Genomic DNA, 20,701 nt, shown 5'->3' with positions numbered 1-20,701 from the left:
CGTCAACTCATCCTTTGTGTGTGTAACCTTTCCTTGTGCATCAAGAATTGTTTATATTTGAGGTGGTGACACTCCATCGGATACCTTGGCCGAGAGGCAAATTTCAATAGACGCACCCTATTGAGAGAATGAATCTAGTAACTGTTTTGTGCCTTTTCAGCCATTACATCTTTTTGAGAAGATGTATGGGGGCTAGCATTTGTCTCTGCTTAAATACTACTCATCTTTGTAGGAGACAGAGTTGCTGGATTGACTTTAGAACCTTCCTTATGTGGTGCACTAAGGCACTTTCTCCCTCACACTCATTTATACTTTATTTTAGTAGTAAGAGAGTGCTGGTTTGTTCTATTTCTGTGTTTGTCTTTACAGTCTGGGATAGAAGTTATGGGTTTTCAACCTCATGACTATAAAATGAAAGAAGGCCATTGGAGGCTGAACCTGCATCACAGAATATATGGCAATATAGAGATAAAATGCACTTAAGATATATAATGAATGAAAATTATGCATTTAATCTTTGAGAGAAATGATGTACAATAGTGATTTCAAAAAGATTTTAATGAAATAAGATATCACCAATGTAAAAAGAAGTTTGATTTTCTCCTAAAATTGTTCGAGTGCACAAGTCTGTTTTTATGCCTAAAAAGATAAGTGATTTGATAAGACACAGACTGATGACCTAGAAGTATTAAGAAGAGAAAGAAAGATTTTGTCTTTCAATATGAATGAGATTTTGTAAAAGTATTGATCACTTAGGGTAAAGTCTAAGCAATTCTCATTCACGTCAAAAGCTCCATAATATATCTTTATAAAATTATAATCAACAACATTGTTTATTGATAAATAATCATAATAAGAATGACTATGCTGTTAATTTCAAATTATAGTGAATCTGTCAGATATAACAACTCATATAAATTTACTAGAACTTAAAATCTCATAATTATCTGCAACAAAATATTAACAATATATCATTAACTGATACTTGTCAAGTATTCTGGATACCAATAATTAAGTTGCATCTTATTTTAAATATTAAAATAAGATATCAATGAATTAAATACCAATTATCTATAAAAAAGACACCATCATTCAATTTCATATGTCATACAAGTGTTAACTGCTAACAACTGTAATATCTCAAACAATATTGGTTTGATAAATAAAGCAACATTAACCAACATTGTCTTGAATGTAATCTTAGAAAGATATTCTAAGTTCCCTATACTTTGATCCATTGAGTATTATTATAAAAGTGTTTAGGAGTTTGCAAATAAGTATAAAAATTATTTTTAACTTGACAGCATATGGTTACTTCTAGTAAAGCAATCAAACATTTTAACCATAGTTGTACTTAAGAAAAATTTCTACACTTTCTATATACTTAGAGGAGTTACAAGTAATGTCACAAATACTAATACTTCACAATTAGTTTATAGTTAAACTCTTAACTAAATATCATTAACTGATATAAGTCAAGAAATTACACACACCTAATCATGCTACAATCATGATAATGATTTCAGTGAATTCTTGAGAAGTAAGCATTGCTAAATTCACTAAAACCAAAATCTCATAATTAACTTATAACACATAAATTACAATCAATATTCTAGATATCAATTGTTGACATATTTAGTTATAATCAATCATGCTGCTTATTTATTTTAAGTTAGTTTGAATTCTGGAGCAAATAAAATCATTGAATTGCTTCAATTTCCATAATCCAAACTACCCAAAATAAATATTAAATAAATAAATACTAAATATCTATGAGTTAGATACTAGCACTTATATATATATTTTCATAATTATCCTTGAATAATCACCAACATGATATATGACTTATATACATGGCAATCACTCTCTAGATAATTAGTAATTTTAGAAATACTTTCTAAGCATATAAAATATTGAGAGTTTTATACAAATAACTTAGAAAATACTTCAACTTTCCATATTAGTGATTTTAGAAATAAACATTGATTACTTAGAACAAAAATTCTAAATAATATCATTACTACTAAAAGTACCACAATTATTCGTACATGATACAAATAACTATGATGCATATTATTTTAATATAATAAAATTATGAGACTTGTATGGAATGGAATTGTCTACAGTCATAATTTAAATCAATTAAAATAATATTCAAACTTAATGCAATAATACTTAACTACCATAAATATATATGACATTGCAATCATGATAATCAAGATATTAGCACTAAGTACGAGGTACTGGATTACTGATAAATTCACAAGTCCTTTAAATATTGAAGATTTAATCCTTGTGAACTCATATGAAGAATTCCTTACAGATGGGATTTCCAGCTAATATGCAATGAATGATATCTCACACTTACAAACCAGTCTTGAAAAATTAAGTTTAACAAGTGATTTAATAAGTGTTTCTGTAAGTGATTCTTTGACTAAAGGACATGCTCTCGAAAGTAATGATACCTGGTTTGAAGGTGCCTTGTCATAGAGTGTTCCACAGAGTTGTTGGATTTGAAGTTATTTCTCATCATAACAGGAAATCAATCCTCTTCCTTGAAGTTGACAACTTACTGAGATGCTTCTCCTGTCACTTAGGTTGACAGCTTCAGAGATGTTTCTCCTGTCACTTAAGTTGACAGCTTCAGAGATGCTTCTCCTGTCTTTTTTACAACTTGCATAATTTGTATTTATATAGCCAAACATGTCAAGCATAATATCTTTAGGGTACTTTACTCCAAGAGTTGGTAGTCCCTTAAGATATCTAATAACCTTGTTAATAGTTATAAGATTGGATTCTCTAGGATCCACTTGAAATCTTGCACTTTGGCATCTTGAGAATATTACATGTTGTCTATTAGCATTTGAGTAAAAGAGTGAGCTCGTCATACCTCTATAGCTTGTCATTATACCTGAGTTTCATTGATCAAGCTTTAGTGGTTTCTGTTGGTAAATAGTCTTGGCATGTTCAGAATCTTCCAAATTTTACATCTTCAAAAGATCCTTATACTTACTTGTATTGCCATCATCCTTTTGGTTTACTTGTGCTCCTAAAAGAATTGTTCTTTTGGCTTGCTTGAGCTCCTAAAAGAATTATCCTAATGGCTTGCTTGAAATAATTCCAAAAAGAATTGTAACCTTTGCAACATGCTCCTCCGTACCTACTCTGCAATTACTTGGCAAATAATCTTGCACAAGACTTTGTTAGTAGACCAACATATAACATTATCATTATATCACTGCACATATAAAACAATATGTTTGTGCCTAGTGATACGAGAGATATTAATATGACGACTCTACTAGTTCACATTAAATTGTAACTTCAGTTAGAGTGCCATACCATGTCCTTGACGATTGCTTGAGTAGTATACTAGTTCATACCAACCTGAAGTGAGATTGTGAAGAAGAGATATGCATGGTCCAATAGATCTGCAACTGCAAAGTCCATGAACTGTGGTGCATTAACTTCCTCTTTTGACTCACCAACCAGGAGTGCACTTGTACACATCTACTAGAGTCCAATTCCAAGTGTAATGTGTATTAGGTGCCTAATATGTCATAATATCCTCAAGTCTCGTCACTGGTGCTATCTGTTAGATACTGCTTCCTGATAATAACCTAGCATCCAGTTTGTCCTTGTCCCTCGTAACAATGTCATTGTCATCCAGTTTGACTTCTGTTTATCCTTGTACCAATTACAACAAAGTCATTTGGTTTGGATACCAGCTTCCCTACAATCTGCTTGTTGACTGATTGAGTTTATTTTGCTTTACAATCACCCAACGAATCTATATCTATTAAAGCTTCTGTAACTTTCTTAGTTTCTTCTACAGATTGAAAACTAGATAAATAATTATTCATACTCAGTAGCCCTGCTAATCATTACTTCACCATCTGGATTACTTAAGAACTAGACTCTGGGAATAATATTGACATCAAACCCTTTGTCTCAGCAGATGTTCTTTAGTGTCCTCTGATTTTCAATGTGGTGTTGTGTCTGACTAGTTGATTCTTCTTTTGCTCCCCCTAAGCTGTTGCTGGGATTTCCTGAAAATCCTTACCCTTGCTGAGTGGCTTCATTGAAATAATGAGTTGTGTTATACACTGCCATTCCACTGCTTGGATATGAATCATTAATACCATTAATTTCTCTTTTAACAGCTTGGAGCATGGAGTTGTTGAACTGTGCACTTAGACTTTCAATCATCTTCTGTTGATCAACCACAAATGCCCTCTAGGTTATAATCTCCATTGAGTAGCCATGAAGAATATCCTTACAAGTCTTAGAGGTTATCCAGTGTTTGCTCATGCTGGCCATTAACTCATTAGTGCTCTTCATGTATACATCCAGATCAAGGCTTGATCTTACGTGTTGCAAACTGTTTTGACTGCTCCAGCCCTTTGGTATTTAGAAAGTCTTGATTAGCTTGATATTGTCCTTGTTGCTTTAATCAAGTTCTGGTTCTTCCTTTATACCACTTCATTTTGATACAAAGCTCCCAGTGCTGAATATTTATCAAAATATTCTTGATGTTACAGATATTAATCAGAACTGCTTCTTGAATTCAGTCCCATTATCTGACCACAAGATCATTTCTTTTACAGTTGCTTCCAGCTTGATCTTCTTTGATGTGATCAATCACCATCTGTGATGTTTTTTCTTGAGAACACACGAACAAAAACTTTGTTTCATAAGAGTAGTCAACCATCATCAATAAGGTAAATATTTACTTTGATGTGATATTGTCTTTGACTCCTCTTTCTGACATGCCTCAGCTTTATCATCTTCTAAATTCCAGATGAGGCAGTCCTCTCACAAACCACCTTTCACAAAAGAGTTCCTTGAGTTGATGTTCAAGGGTGAGAGCTTCTAATGCCATAGATAAAATTTGATGAAGCTTTATAGTATAAACCATTGACTTCACCTTTTCAGAGTTTCCAGTCTAGCCACGAGCATTTCCTTTCCTTACTCTAGGAAGCACAAGCTTCTCAACCTTCCTGCTTTAGAGGAGACACCAATCCTTCTTTGAATTGACATTTTGTCCTTTGATGCAGAACTGTCTGATAAGAGGATTTATGCCTTGATTCTCCAGCAAGAAGTTGCTTTAACTATTATCAATAACTCCAACAATTAGTTGTTATCAGTGATAGCAATTGTTTAATCCATGATGACATCCCTTTTTCTGTATAGCTTGTCCCGTAGTAAAAGCCTTTGCTGTCATCTCCAAAGATTACTGACGGAATAGTTTTGTCAATCACATTTGATTGTGAGGCTCTTTCTTTGATCATATGCCTTGAGTATGAATTACCAAGAATACATATGAATCAAATAACTTGTTATGTCCTGCACTCACAAATGGATTAATAGTTCTTGGTACCCAACTTATCAGTTTGGGTCCAGATGGATTAGAGATATTATTATAAATAGAGATAACAACAGCTACAACCTTATCATTCTAATTCTTATCTTTGACTGACCATTTTCTCCGTTTTACTACCCTTGACATATTTGTCTCTAGGCTTGGAGAAAAATGATTCCAACCTTACATAAGGAAGACTAGCAGTCTTTTCCCTATTGATCATAAACATGCTTTCTACAATTGATGCAACTTCTAGGAGATGCATTTATGGTATTGAAATAAGCAAGCATTGTATTAAGAATATATGGCATTCATTCAGAAACATTACGCATAAGAATTAAGCAATATAGGCATGATATGGAACAAAAAAAATTAACAAATAAATCACTAATTCTATCTAGTTCAATCATGTTGAAGAATTTCATCTAGCTATCTCATCCAATTATAAACTAATACATCTTAACAAACAATTCAGTTCAAATAAATAAATCACATTGTACTAGGATACCGAGCGTAAGCATAAACAAAGGTCTTATATGCTGGAAAACATATATCTCACTAAAGCAATTAATCATATCCAACAAATATTCAAACACATATTTAAGATCATCTAAAGTAACATTCACAAGTTAAACATCAATCCTAGTTACCAGAAAAATAATCTAGTGAACTAGTTCAGCATTATCTATGTGTGATGCTATCATGCTTATGCGAGTGTTAAACATTTAAACACTATAATATTATCATGCATTGAATATTGAGAGCAAAATATTGCAGTGGTTCAAGAAATTAAAACCTGAGAAATGTGAGTTGGATAATCTTCAGAGATTGCTATGAAAGCAAGATATTCAATATTCCCGTCATCTGATCTATCCCAACTCTTTCCCGTGCACTATAAGTTTTGACTGGCTGCTTCCCCAAGAAAACATTCCACTTTTGTCTCAACTCTTCAACCGAATCCCTACTCATCCTTGTTTGTCAAGCTTCTTGTTCTATTGTAGCAAAACCCCTGATAGTTATTTGACACATAATGCTTGTCAAACCTGTAGCTATCAAATCTTGTTTATGTCCCAACCTCAGTCTGTAATCACCTCTTGAACTGAATCTGTAAGAATCTCTACTTCAGAATAGATAGGCTTGATCCTTGGATATAGATTATGTATTCCTTGTGAATCTGATACGACCAAACTTCCCTGACATGTGAAACACTGCCCTGATGTCCAGTCCCTCAAGTACTTCTACCTGAGTTTCTTCTGATTCAGCTATCAGTAACTCTTACATTATGTCCCGAGGTTCCAATTTTACTGCATGTAACTGAGATATCTGTATGTCCCTACTATTTTCTATGACCTCCACGATTCCTGCCTCTTTGATCTCATTGATTCCCTGATAAATGTAGCATTGGTACAAACCACTGTGTGACTGTACAATCTGGAATCATTAAAGTTGTCTTAAAATCTCCAAGAAAAATTGTACCCGTAGAAATTTCATTCATTTCCTGCGTCTGAAAACTTAGTGGTATCCTATGGAGTAAGCCTTTGAGGAATTTCCAGAATTTTCGTCTATAGGTTTTGAAATCGGTTCCATCGGATCGGGAATTTTCCGTCTAAATAGCACATGGTCTTCGTTTTCTTCGAAAGATTAAATTCCACTTTAAAAACCCGGAGGAATCCTGAATCTACCAATACTTGAGTACCCTTAATTTAATATTTAAGAGAAATTTAAATTTCCAGTATTTTTAATTTTCTTAGAAAATAAATTAATAAAAAATAAATATTTACGTAAAATCTAATTTTGAAGAATTTTGAATTTTCTTAAAAATTAAATAAAATGTAAATTATTATTTGAGAAAAATTTAAATTTAAGAATTTTAAATTATATGGAAAAATAAATTAATCAAAAATAATTAAATAGGGAGAAAAAAAATTAAGTACTAAATCGCGACTGTCCCTGTATATTGCTTTTAAGCTAGTGTGGCGACTCATAATACCGCCTGTGCGCCGCCTTTGACTTAGATATATATAATCTGTGTGGTGACTAAATGTGTGTGGCGATAAGTACCTAGGGCAACTAGTAGAGTGGAATTATCTGTGGCGATCAAACAACCGACAATAAGAAAAAACTTTTATTTATTGCGACCTCTCCCTCCTTTGTTTCGAGCGTGTTAGGCACGTGAAGTAAAAATACATTTCAGATGGGCCCCGCGGATAGGTGAACATGTTTTAGGCGCGTGTCCGGTTATGTTAGGTGACTCGCGCGTATCGCACAACAACAGGCTTGCCCGCGCGTACTTGCACTCCGCGCGTGGCTTACAGCATGTCCGAAACTGCTGATCGAAACAAACAAACAAACAACTCCTTTGTTTAAAAAAACTAATAACTGGAAGCCATTTTATACATATAGTCGAGAACAAATGGCAGCAAAATATTCTGAAATTGGCAGCTAAATAATCCTGAAAAAGAATTAGATTAATAATTTTTATTTACTAAAATTTAAATAATAAATTTATTTAGTTCAAATTTATAAAATAACTTTATTTTAAATAAATTCATAAAATAAACTTATTCAAGTTTAAATTATAAATTCATTTAAATAAATTTATAAAATAAATTTGCTAAATTAAATTTATAAAATAAATATATGTAAATGCAAATTAATAAAATAAATTAATTTTCGGATCCTGATTTGTGTTTCAATCAGTCTGCTCTGATACCAATTGTTAGGACCCGAATTATCGTAGAAGGGGGGGGGTTGAATACGATAATCACTAAATTAAAAATTCTTTCGAATCTTTAGCGGATATAGATTTAGTGCTCGATTAGTGGTTTCGTGTTCTTGAGGTGAATAGTGTTTGGGACGATAAAAATAAGGAACATGTAATAACCCCAATTTTTGGGAAATTTTGAAACCCTTATGAATAGTGTTTTTGCTGAATGAAAAAACTTTTCATGCCACACTATGTAGGGGTTCTGATATGGATATTCTGAGATTTTATTAGTACTTTATATGGGATATAAGTGTATGTAAAGATCGTCAGAATCCAAATCCGAACACTCTAATTTTCCCGAAAATACACTAGATACGGAGAGAATTGAGTATAAGGTAACAGGATAAAAAGGATTTAAATTAAAGGATTATAATAGAGGATCATAAAAAGGAATATAATGTATTGAGAAAGGTTATGGGAACCTAAGTAATAAGATCCCGGGTATGATCCTTCAAACGATAAACGAGAACGAAAGTTAAGCGAACCGTATAACAGATCAGCGGTCATTAGGCAAACAATTAGGAAGTTAATCAAAGGGATTAGAGAGAGTGATGTCACCCAACCAATGAGAAGAGGACAAGGAGGGAAGGATGACATCACCACATGACATAGGCATGACATGGGAAGGAAGGAGGTGTGGTTGAATGAGAACCACACAAATTCAAGGGCAACAAGGTAATTGACTAAATCAAACACAAAATCAAATCAACCAAGCCAAGCAAATCATTTCATCAAAACACAAAAAAAAATCAATTCTCTCATTCCAAGCAAGCTTGCTCTCGGCTTTTACTATTTCAAAAGGGGAAGAAATTCAAAACTCAAGATCCAAGCCTCCTAAATTGGTAAAATAATTCCCTAATCATCTTTATGCTTAGTTAGGGCTATATCATGAGTTTAAGCCATTAATTCCTTCTCAATCTTCTTCATTTAATCAAAGAAGAAGACTATGAATAGTGTTTTTAAGTTTTTAACTTGAAATTTTTCTTGATTTCCTTGAAGATCCAAGCATTCCTAAGACTTCTCAAAGCTTCTTAAGGCTTCCTAGCTCCTCCCACCACTTCAAGGACGGTATATCATCTCCAAACCCTAGATTCCTATGTATTATAAGATGATTTTGATTATTAGGGTGATATTGTAGCTTGATGTTTGTGATTTAGAGTTTGGGAGTGAAATGGTATTGAAATGGAATGGTAAATGTTGTTGTTTTGATTAAAAGAACTTAAGTATGGTTAAAGTTAAGCTTAGGCATAAGTATGAATGTTAAAATTGAATTGGTTGGGGTTGTTATGATGTGATAAGGATGGATGTTGGTTGTATGTTGGATTGAGGTTGAATTGGGTTGGTTTTGAATGGTTTAAAATTGGGAAATCGCGTAAACATAGCCGTCGTAACGTCCGATTTTCTTTAGACTGTTTTTGTGCATAACATTAGGACCCGAGAACCCCCTGCTAGATTATGACCATTGCCATGTCTAGATAGCTCATGTTACGAGCTTCGTTTTGATATGTAGTTCATTCGATTCCGATGCACGGTTTAGGAGAAACGACCGTTTCAAGTAACGGCGTTTCGCGAACGAAACTTTTCCCCTCGCCTTACTTTGAAACATAGGTTAAAGACCAAAAAGGGTTAATTAATGTATGAAACATTTATGGTAAGTGTGTTAGGCAGTTGGTAAGACACTCGCGAAGGAATCGCCTTATAACTCGTAAAGGTTAAATTATTAAAAATGGTGGAGCCGAGGGTACTCGAGTGACTTAAGAGAACCAGCGAGCGCAAAACGAGCGTTAGAGTCTGAGTTGGTTAGAGTATAGATTTACAAGTGACTTTGGTTTAATTCCAACTTACTTGTTGCTTATAGGTTACCAGACTCGTCCTGAGCCATTCGTAACCCCCAGTCGCTCAGGCAAGTTTTCTACCCGTTATACTGTTGTTGTGATGTATCTATGTATATGAATTATCTTGCGATAGATGCATGTTGGTTAATTAGCAAATGTTGCAATATATTGAAGCATGCTGCTATGGTATATATATATATATATATGCATGCCTGTTTCGTATTCTTTCCATATATATCTGTTGATTCAGTTGATAATACCTATGCTAGAGGATAGCGGTAATTTGCATATACCCTTAGTATAGGGACCCAAAGGTGAAAATATTTTCTAAAACCGGGAGTCGAGGATCCCGAGTAGATTCTGTATATATGGATATAAATATATATATATATATATACTTATATATATATATATATATATATGGTCATAGTTTTCAAAACTATTAATCGAATAAGGTTTATTCGATAACTTTAACTTTATTTTATTATTGAATATTATTTCGAATATTATTCGAAGGCGTATGACTCCTTTATATTAAATGAATATTATTTTGAATATTCATTCGAGGACTTATGACTCCTTTTATTTTATTATCTGAATATTATTTGAATATTCATTCGAGGGCTTATGACTCAGTTTATATTATTTAATGAATATTATATGAATATTCATTTGAGGATCTATGACTCCGATTATTTGCTGAGATATATTCTTTATTTTATTAAAGAATAAGGTGTCAATAATCAAACTTATTTTCGATTATTCAAATAAAGATAGTACTTTCATATAAGTATATCTTTGGTTATTTAATACTCGTTTCAAGTATAAGTTTTAATACTTCTACTTCAATTATTTTTATAAAGATTATTCTTTATGGGAATATTATTTAAATAATAATATTCAGACATTTTCTAAATATTCTGGGGACTGATTTACTTCATTAAATCAGCTTTACTCCAACACTCTATAAAGTGTTTTCGAGTCTTCAAAATGATTTTTAAAAGTTAGAGCGGATCCCAAAACTCATTTTTATATTTAAGATCTTCCTTTTTAAGGGGATTTAAATACTCGCTCAAAACCTGAGGGATCCGACTCTGTGGTGTATTTTATATTCGCAACAAGGTTGCAGTTTTGGTAAATGAATTGATTACTTACCCAACGTTCAGGAAGTAAGTCCATCTATTGAGTCGGCATAAGCAACATGGGCTCAGTGGGCGTCCATGATAGTATAAGTGGCTCAGTGGGAGTCCATCAAATGCATAAGTGGCTGAGTGGCAGTCCAGCATAAGGTCCTATTACGACCAGGGTGATGACCAGTGGGGAATTCGTCCATCTACTAGTAGAAAAGGTTACTTATGGGTATCTTTGCCTGATCAGCAAGATATCTGGTTTATGCCAAAATTCTTTTCCTTTCCAAATTTATTGGATATTGCAATTCTGTTCATACTTTACATGGCAGAGGTTTTCAGGAAATGTATAAAGGAAGATGTATATGTGGATATATATATATATATCAGAACTTAATGAAGTATGTCATAACTTCATTTCCTTTAATAATATTTTAAAGATTTAATCTATTCAAATCTTGTCTTGTAGTCTCATCTATGTGATGAACTGTTGAAAGCTCATTATACTTTGAACAATGGTAGTTCAAGTAGCTTTATAAATGATATAAGTGTAGTGAAGTATTTGGTAACTTCATCTTTAAACTTATATCTAATTAATAATTGTCTTATGAATGACAAAGATTTTCAGAAAAACGTTGAGACAAGGTTAGATATATGAGATCACCTTGCAACGATATTTTATATACAGTTATACACTGGGACTTTGTGTATATTATGCATGGAAGAGGACTTCCAATATTTTGAAAAGTATATATGTATATATACTGAATATTTTGCGACTTCATCGCATTAAGATATCAAACTTGGTTCATTTCTTTTCACCACGACTTTCATGAGTATTATGAGTAGGCTCATATATTGTTAATCATTATACATATTATTTTGGTGGGCTTACTGCTCACCCTTGCTTTCTTCTTTCATCACACAACATCAGATAGATAAGATGAACAGGACCAAGCTCCCAATTCGCAAGCGGATAGGAAACGTTCTGCAGCTTTCTGGAAGCGTTGAGGCAGCTGTAGTTGAGGTAGAAATTACCAATAGGCTAAGTTTTCAACTAATAATATACCATACTTATGTATATTATGAATTGTAATAATGGCAAAGAAAATGTAAATTATCCAGAAAACCTTTTAAGGTGTATTGTCATATAATTGTGGAATAAAACGACTTGTGATTATTTTTGGATATTCATCTCTGAGACTATAACTTGTGGTGTGTATGTGTTTATTGTGGGGTCACAGTACAGAGTAGTTGATTGTGTATTAAGATTGGGTGTTATTAAGGGAATTGGAACTCGTGACAACTTGTATCCCCGACCCCGGATTTGGGGGGTGTTACAGAACACAAGATATTCGGGGAAATATATATTCGTATATAAATCCTCGAGGGTGTTGCTACACTCCGATAAATAAATTAACCGGCTACAATCTAAGAACAACAAAGTTCCTAGCTTCTACAAAGATTTACAAATCAAATCCTATACAATGATATAGCTTTTGTTTGTAATAGGATCTAATTACCGGGTAACGATTATAATGCCCCTATGAATATACAAAAATTAAATCGGGCATTATAACGTTACTCTGGTGAGAAGTTAAACAAATGTTCAAGAAGCTTGAACCTCTATGTAAATCATTGCTGCCATTTTCACTTGTCTTTTGGGAGAGAAGATGAACATAAATGAATCCCCAAAAAAATGAATGGTTGAATCTCTTCTACTGCAAAGTGTAGACTTTACCCAATAAAATGTGTGGCTGAGGAGAGAAGACTATGTGGCGATCAAGTAAGCACAGGAGGGAGTATATATGCTCTTTGGTGAGTTAGTTTACTAATAGTACATTACCAAAACACAAGCAAACTTAATTAACTTGTGTGGCGACCAGGTAGTGTACTAAACCAAAAAAAAAACTAACATGTACACGTTTTCATTTCTTTTTTTATTCTTTTATTTTATTTTGTTTTTTCTTTTTTTGCTTTTCCTTTTTTTGTTCCCTTTTTCTTTTTGTTTTTCTTTCATTTTTGTTTTTCTTTTCTTTCTTTCTTTTTTTGTTTTCTTTTTCTTTTTATTTTCTTTTTTTGTTTTCTTTTCTTTTACTTTAAATTGTAGTTAAATTCATTTATAAAATTAACTTAAATATAACTTATATAAATAAACTAATTTAGATTTATAAAATAAACTTATTTTAAAGTTTAGTACAATAAATCATTTTAAGTTTATTAAATCAATTATATTAAAGTCCATTAAATAAATTTATTTAATTTAACAATTTAACTTTGAGCTATGCCAGTCCCCTGAGCTATTTAGCTGTATACCCCGCGCACCTCTTCTCGTACTTTAACAGATAGACGTTCAATCCAAGTATGTTCCTCAACTTAACAATTCTTCTAAAAATAATACCGAAATTCCTTTCACGAGCTGTTGATGCCTAATGCAACTGGTCTGGTTCAGAGACGACTAACCCCGATTCAGGTCTTTTTATTATAGCCTTGATTACATTGTTAAGCTTGCCTCAACTTTATTGCTTCAAACACTGACTGTCAATAAACAACTGCACTTTCACTGGAATCCTTTCTGGTACTTTAGACAACATCTTTATTAGCCTCTGTCTATACCCTGTCTTCAATTCTTCAGATTCCTATGCTTCGAACACTATCTATCTTCAGTCAATGCCAATACACTAAAATTTTCCGGTAGCACTTCTATACTGAATCTTCAACATTTATGAAACCCTGACAGTCTTTAACCTTTGTTCTTCACTGAGGCATGATCATATTAATGAACTTCTTTCAGTGACTTATGAACAGACTTCAGGTATTCTTCTAATCTTCTGATTCTTTGTATTTGCCTTGTCTTCATTCTTCCTGATTTCTTGTGTAGACGTAGTATTATTAACCTGTCCTATTCTAATATTGTTATCGTGTTGAGTTATCATGTAATTGTTCATACAGCTACACAGTCTCACCAACAATTACATTCTCCCCTCCTTAAAAAGATTTCGTCCCGAAATCAGCAGAAAAAAATGGGGGTACTTTTCTAACATTGCGCTCTCTAGTTCCCAAGTTGACTCCTCCATATTATGATTTTGCTGTAGCACTCTGACTAGCTTGATCACTTTGTTCCGAAGCACATGCTCATTTATATCCATGATCTTCACTAGTTGCTCTATGTAAGTCAGGTCTGGTTGCATGTCCACATGCTCGTATTCCACTATGTGCCTGGCATCCTGATGATAATTCCTTAGCATTGAAAAATGGAACACATTATGAACTTGTTGTAGGTTCGGGGGTAGGGCTAGCTCATAAGCTAACTTCCCAATCCGTCTTAGTATCTCAAAAGGTCCAGTATATCTTGGGCTTAGTTTCTCTTTCTTTCCGAACCTCATCAATCCTTTCCAAGGGGATACCTTTAGCAGTACTAAGTCCCCTGCTTCATACTCCTTGTCCTTTCGGGCTAAGTCTACATACCTCTTATGTCGGTCTTAAGCTGCTATAAGCCATCTTCTGATTAGATCCACTATGTCTTTGGTCCTTTGGACCACTTCGGGTCCAAGCATCTTTCGATCTCCCACTTCATCCCAGTATAAGGGAGATCGACACCTTATTCCGTACAGGGCATCGTAAGGCGGCATTCTGATGCTGGCATGAAAGCTATTGTTATAAGAAAACTCGATCAAAGGCAAGTGATCATCCCAACTTTATTTAAAGTCTATTGCACAGACTCTCAACATATCCTTGTTAGTCCCAAAGTATCGTAGAAGGGGGGGTTGAATACGATACCTACAATCTTTTTCGATTCGTTTAAAGTTCTTCGTTAAAAGTACGGAATTAAAAACAACACAAAACTATTAGAGGAATATATTGTTTTATTAATATAAACCTTGAGGTTGCTACAATCTAATCAAAGTATTGATTAGCTACAATAAATTCAGCAACATAACATTCTGTTTATAAAGATAATAAATATGAAGCTTTAATGGAGCTCTCATAAACTTTCTGTGTTTGCTAAAGAAGATAACCAACTGAATTGAATTACATTCAATTGCTGCTTTGTAGTCTTTAAAAATTAAATAGACAGCTGGCAAATTATTGTCCACACAAATCATTTAACTTTGCTGCACATTGAATCAGTGAACAACACCTCTGTGGCGACATATCTATGGCGACAAGATTTCTCTGTGTATCCTCTATAGCGACAGCTCTGTGGTGACAGAGTTGTCTTGTTATTCTCTATGGTGACAACCTCTGTGGCGACATGCTTCTGTGGCGACAATTGCTCTCCTTTGGCGACAGCCTCTATGGCGACAGTTGCCTTGAGCAATTATTCCAACACCTCTGTGGCGACAAGAGCTTCTGTGGCGACAGAGTTGCCTTAGAGCAATATCTCTGTGGTTACATCTCCTGTGGTGACAAGGGTGCCTTGGTTCCATTTTTCTGTGGTTACATCTCCTGTGGCGACAGGTAGAGAGAGCTGTCTTTTACTTATAATATTTTTGGCTCTTGGTCAAACCATTCTTCAATGTATCAATCATTTTTCTTCTGTTAATTGAATCAAAATACTTCCTTGAATGCTGATGTTTGGTGCACTGGTCTGGTTCACAAACAACTAGTACTGAGAGGATCCTGATTCAATTTTCTTTTGATTCTGAGTTGATACATACTGATGTTTATCCATTGCTTCTTTCACTGAACCCTTGATTTGTAACATTTAAAGTCAATACATGCAACTGATACTTAAAGTCCCTTGATGTCTTATTCTTCATGGCTGCTTGAACATAGTAATGAACTTCTTCCCATGATCTGTAGGAGGACTTAATGAATCAATCACATCATTTGGTTCTTTGTGTTTATCCTGTCTTTATCTGAAGGGTTCCTGTGCTTCATAGTTTAATAATGTTTATCTGTTTATGTTTTCATGTTGAGTTATAAATCCTCGATTACATGTTACATTACATTATGCATTACAATCTCCCCCTATTCGATTGTTAGTGTTCGACAAGCAAATCCTTAAGGATAACTCAACTGATAATAAGAAAAAGTACAAACTGTAAAATAGATAAAGTCTGGATTACATATTCATTTCCAGATTTCTTAAGATACAAATTACAAAGAAGTGTTCCTCTAGCCTGAATATATACTCTATGTCTTCTTTGTCTTTGTCTTCTTCTGCTTCCTGCTTCCTTCTTCTTCTTGAGGCTGAACGGATTTTCTCTTAAAGACTTTTTTCTTAGGACGAGATTCCTTCAGCTCATTCAATCTAGCTTAAACACAATCACGAGCTTCTATTTCAAGTGCATTGACCGGAGGTGGATTATTTAGCTCATGAAGCATTATCTCAAGATACTTGAATTTAGAACATTTAGGAACCAGATCAAACAATAGAGAGGATTTTCTGGACATTACGAAGACTGTTATCCTTTTTGGATGTCCTCTTACTCTTCCAGTGTCATTGATCGACTCTTCTTCCATTACTTTATCAAGAATCTTTATGATAGGGATCAGAGCAACCTTGTCATATTCACAAGTAGATAGTTTGACATTCGTCAAGGCTTGCTGAATTGAGCTTGATTCACTTGTCCTGAAGTCTTTAATTTTGATTCTGCATTTGTTGATTCTAAAGACTAACTCTCCTTCACTGTCAATGCTGATTATGGGTTCAGTGTCTTTGAGAAGATTAATTTCTGCTTCTCCATTAATGAACACCATCTCATCATATTCTCTAGTGATTGCTCTCATATCCTTCTCCGTGTCTCTGATCATCTTGTCATTAAGCCTATAAGCGTATAGAACTTCAGCAGCTTTTACATCTGCTTCAGATCTCTTGACACCTGGAGCTGTCAGCTTAGCTCTTTTGCTCCTTAGTTGACTTTCCAGAAAGGTAAGTTGTAGATACCGAATGCTTCTTATGTGTTGGTTAGACATGGTGATATTCTGCAATCTACCACCCGCAACAAGTTTGATCACGAATGGATACATAAATGCTTGAGGAGATACATCCATCATCATTCTCCAAAGTCTGTCTCTGAAGTATTCATTTTCATTCGATTTCAACCATGGGATCTTTGAGGCTAAGACAAACAATTCAATAATGTTCAACTTCTTCAATACACTAGTAGACACTTTCATCTGTAGACCATCTCTGTGATTGATAGTGATCTTCCATCCATTCTTCAGAATGTTCACAGTAGTTCCAGTAATTACTTTGTTGAACTGATCATCAAAATCATGGATGTTTACATATGTCTCTCTGTAGTGTTTCACATTTCTCAACAAATTAGAGTTTCCAGGGTATGAATAGTGATATGTTTCTGGTTTATCCATTTTCTTCTTTATGTCTTCCCATTTACTTTCTTTCTTGTTAGCTCGAAGATATGCTTCTCTCTCCTCTCTGTTCCTTTTTCTTTGAATAGCTCTTTGAATTCTTGCTATGGATCTTTCTATTTCTTCTTGAATTTCCAGATAAGAGCGATTAATTTTCTCCAGTGATTCCATATGATAGACAGTCATCTGAGAAAGCATCTCCGTCTTCAAATTCTTCATCCTCTGTGATGAGCGTTCTTTCTTCCGTAGCCACTTTTTCAAATCTTGGCTCACACCCTATCGAACATCACTTTCATCTATATCACCTTCCTCTAGTTCTTCTTCAGAAAATAAGGGTGTCTGAGCATATATCTGAGACAACAGATTTCTCTGAGTTGTAATAATTCTACTCAGATGCCCTGATTGCTCCCCCTGAGATGTAGCGCTTTCCTTAGAGAATCTTTCCTTTAGGAGCACCCTTTCATCAATTCTCTCCTCTAACTCTTCCTTCATCTCTACTTCAAATTCATCATACGTACCAGTAGTTTGAAAGGCATCTTGAAGTAGGTTAACAACAGTTTTCACTTTTTCTTGTTCTACTACCCTTTTCTCCACCTCAGTTGGGTTATCCTTCAGAGCTGGTGTTGATTAAGCATGTAAGGTCGAGACAGGGATCTCAAGAGAAGCAGAAAGTAGCTTGCTGACTGAGGTCTTTGGCCCAGTACTGGCAAGAGCTGCTTCAGATGAGACCGGGATCGGTGCCTGCTTGCTAACTGAGATCTCTGGCTTAGTGTTTGTAGTTTCTTTTCCTTTTCCTGTATGAGAGAGAGATCGCTCAACGAATTCCCGCAAACTGGCGAATGCTGCTTGTTGATGTTCAAGTTGATCGGAAAGACTGGCGATCTGATGATCTCGGAGAGAGAGTTCTGTTTGAAGGTGTTGATCTTTAAGAGCCAGCTGTTCCTTGAGATAGCTGTCTTTGAATGCTAGCTGCTCTTTGAGATAATCTTTAGTGACGTAGTTTGATATATCTATAGGTGTATTTTGGATGGTAGGTATCTCACAGGCTTCTCGCAGTGTATCACTCAACACTCTATCACTCGGTTTAGGGTCATGTGTGTCACTCGTTCTCACAAGTTCACTCCTCTCAAAGCTCCGAGTTCCAGGTGTACCTGCAGAAGTCACTAGAGCCATCCTTAAGGAGGTCAGCAGTGGTGCAATGGGAGTTCGCAATTCCCCATCCTTGTCTGAGACAAGTTGCCTATCATCTGGAGACGATTCATCCAGAGTTTGAATCTCTGGGAGGAGCACTGGGGGCTTCATATTTGGCATCTGATCCCCAGCTTCCCCTTGTATCTGTGAAGATACATTCCTCTTTGGCTCACTAGTTAAATCTGGTTCATCGCCAATGGGTTGCCGATTCGCGCCTACGTCGGATCCACTATCCGCAGATGCATCCAGGTTTATTAGTCCTGGGGAGGTAAGTGTTGTGCTAGGTTTGGCAGCGATTACAGCACTCTCTCCTAACACCCGTGAAGGCAGTTCATCCATTGAAGGACCTTGAACAGGATACTCTAACCGTAAAATGGTTGAATTTCCTATTACCGTCAATACTTCCTCACCAAATAGTACTCTTCTAATTGACTCATTTAAAGCTTTAAGAGCTTGAATATTGGATAAGATGTTTGACTCGTTACAGGATGCCGTGGCTGACGGGTGAATTTCAATAGATCTACCTTGTTGAGAAGATAGATCTAGGAACTGTGTAGTTGCCTTTTTAGCCAGAGAATCCTTTTGAGAAGATACCTGGAGGTTTGCAGTTGTCTCAGGATGTTCACTACTTTGCTTCATAGGAGACAGAGCTGCGGGTTCACTCAAAGTACCTTCCTTATTTGCTGCATGTAGTGCAGTTTCTCCCTCTATTTGCATAGGGTCCTTATACTCCAGAGTTTGAGCTAGGAAAGATGATGGTGTTTGGTTTGGCTCTAGAGGGTGGTTATGAATTTGTGGCATGCCAAATTCACTCCCTAGCCTATCAACTTGTTCAACAAGTATCTGTGTGTGCTGAGAATCAAGGTGTAATTGATCTATGATAATGAAATCAGAGCATGCTTCAAAAGTACGACACATAGTAGAAGTACCCATACCTGAGAAGACTGGTCTATAGACAGAGGTATTAGAATGAGTAGACTCGGCAACTTGATGTGGTGGACTAGCAGCTTCAGGTTGAAGTTAAGGGGAATCTTTAGGTTCAGCTTCTTGTTCTTGTTCAACTTCAGCCTCTGCTTGGTCACCATGCTCAGAAATAAAATTGATCTGCTTCTAAATTCACATCTTCTTCAGGTTCATGATCAATGTTTTCTTGTGGGTCATTTTCAGCTTGAGGTTCATCTGTAGCTATAGATGCATCTTCAGCTTCTTCTTCTTCTTCATATTGAGCATTAATAGTGGCAAAGGCATCTATCATGTGGTCTGTTAGGAAAGCAACCTCTAAGTTTGGATAGTTCCCTTTCTTGTATAGCTTTGTTACTACCAGTTGAGACAAGACAAGAGGATCTTGCATTAAGTCACTGTGAGTGGATGTATTTTGGGCTTCTGACAGTTTTCCATTTAGCACTATCTGAAGAAACCTTGCATATAGGATAAAGTTATGAAGATTTGATTGGTTCTCCAAAATGTACTCCATGAATAACCTCCCAAAGTTGATGCGAAGATTATTCGCGACAGCAACCCCAACAACTTGATTGAAAATAGTGAGTCCATGAAATCCAGCTGTCTTGGGAGACAAGCAATAAGACAGTATATTGAAGAATAGATTCCATTCCTTCAAAAGATGACTTTGGTTGAAGTGCATTGGTAAATCATCATATACTGTCATTATGCTCCCTATTGCTCTGAAGAAGCTGAGTAGTTCCCAATCTTCTGGAGTGTCATCAAAGTTATCTTGAGGTAACTGAAGATGTTCATTGAAATCATCCTCTGTTATTCTGATGGTATCATCATCAATGTCAAAAGAAAAGGCAAATTTTTTATCTTCTGAAGAGTTTATAGCTGTTATGTGTACATGCCTGAGAAGCTCAACATTCAATTTCACATTAGTCGTTAATGCGAAGCGTACAATTGAGTGTTCGTTAAAAAACGGATCCAAGTTTCAAAATGTACCATTTTCACGGGATCACGTTCAATAATAGAAACAAAATTTGTTTTTGGAATCTGAATATTATTCGCCATTTAAATAAAATGAGAATAAAGTTTAGATTTAAAACAAATTAAATTGAGCACTTCGAATTATTAAAAGAAATAAATAGAC

This window comes from Apium graveolens, chromosome 3, assembly GCF_009905375.1.
Source record: "Apium graveolens cultivar Ventura chromosome 3, ASM990537v1, whole genome shotgun sequence".
In the NCBI taxonomy this organism is placed as follows: Eukaryota; Viridiplantae; Streptophyta; class Magnoliopsida; order Apiales; family Apiaceae; genus Apium; species Apium graveolens.
Note: the sequence above shows the minus strand (reverse complement) of the source record.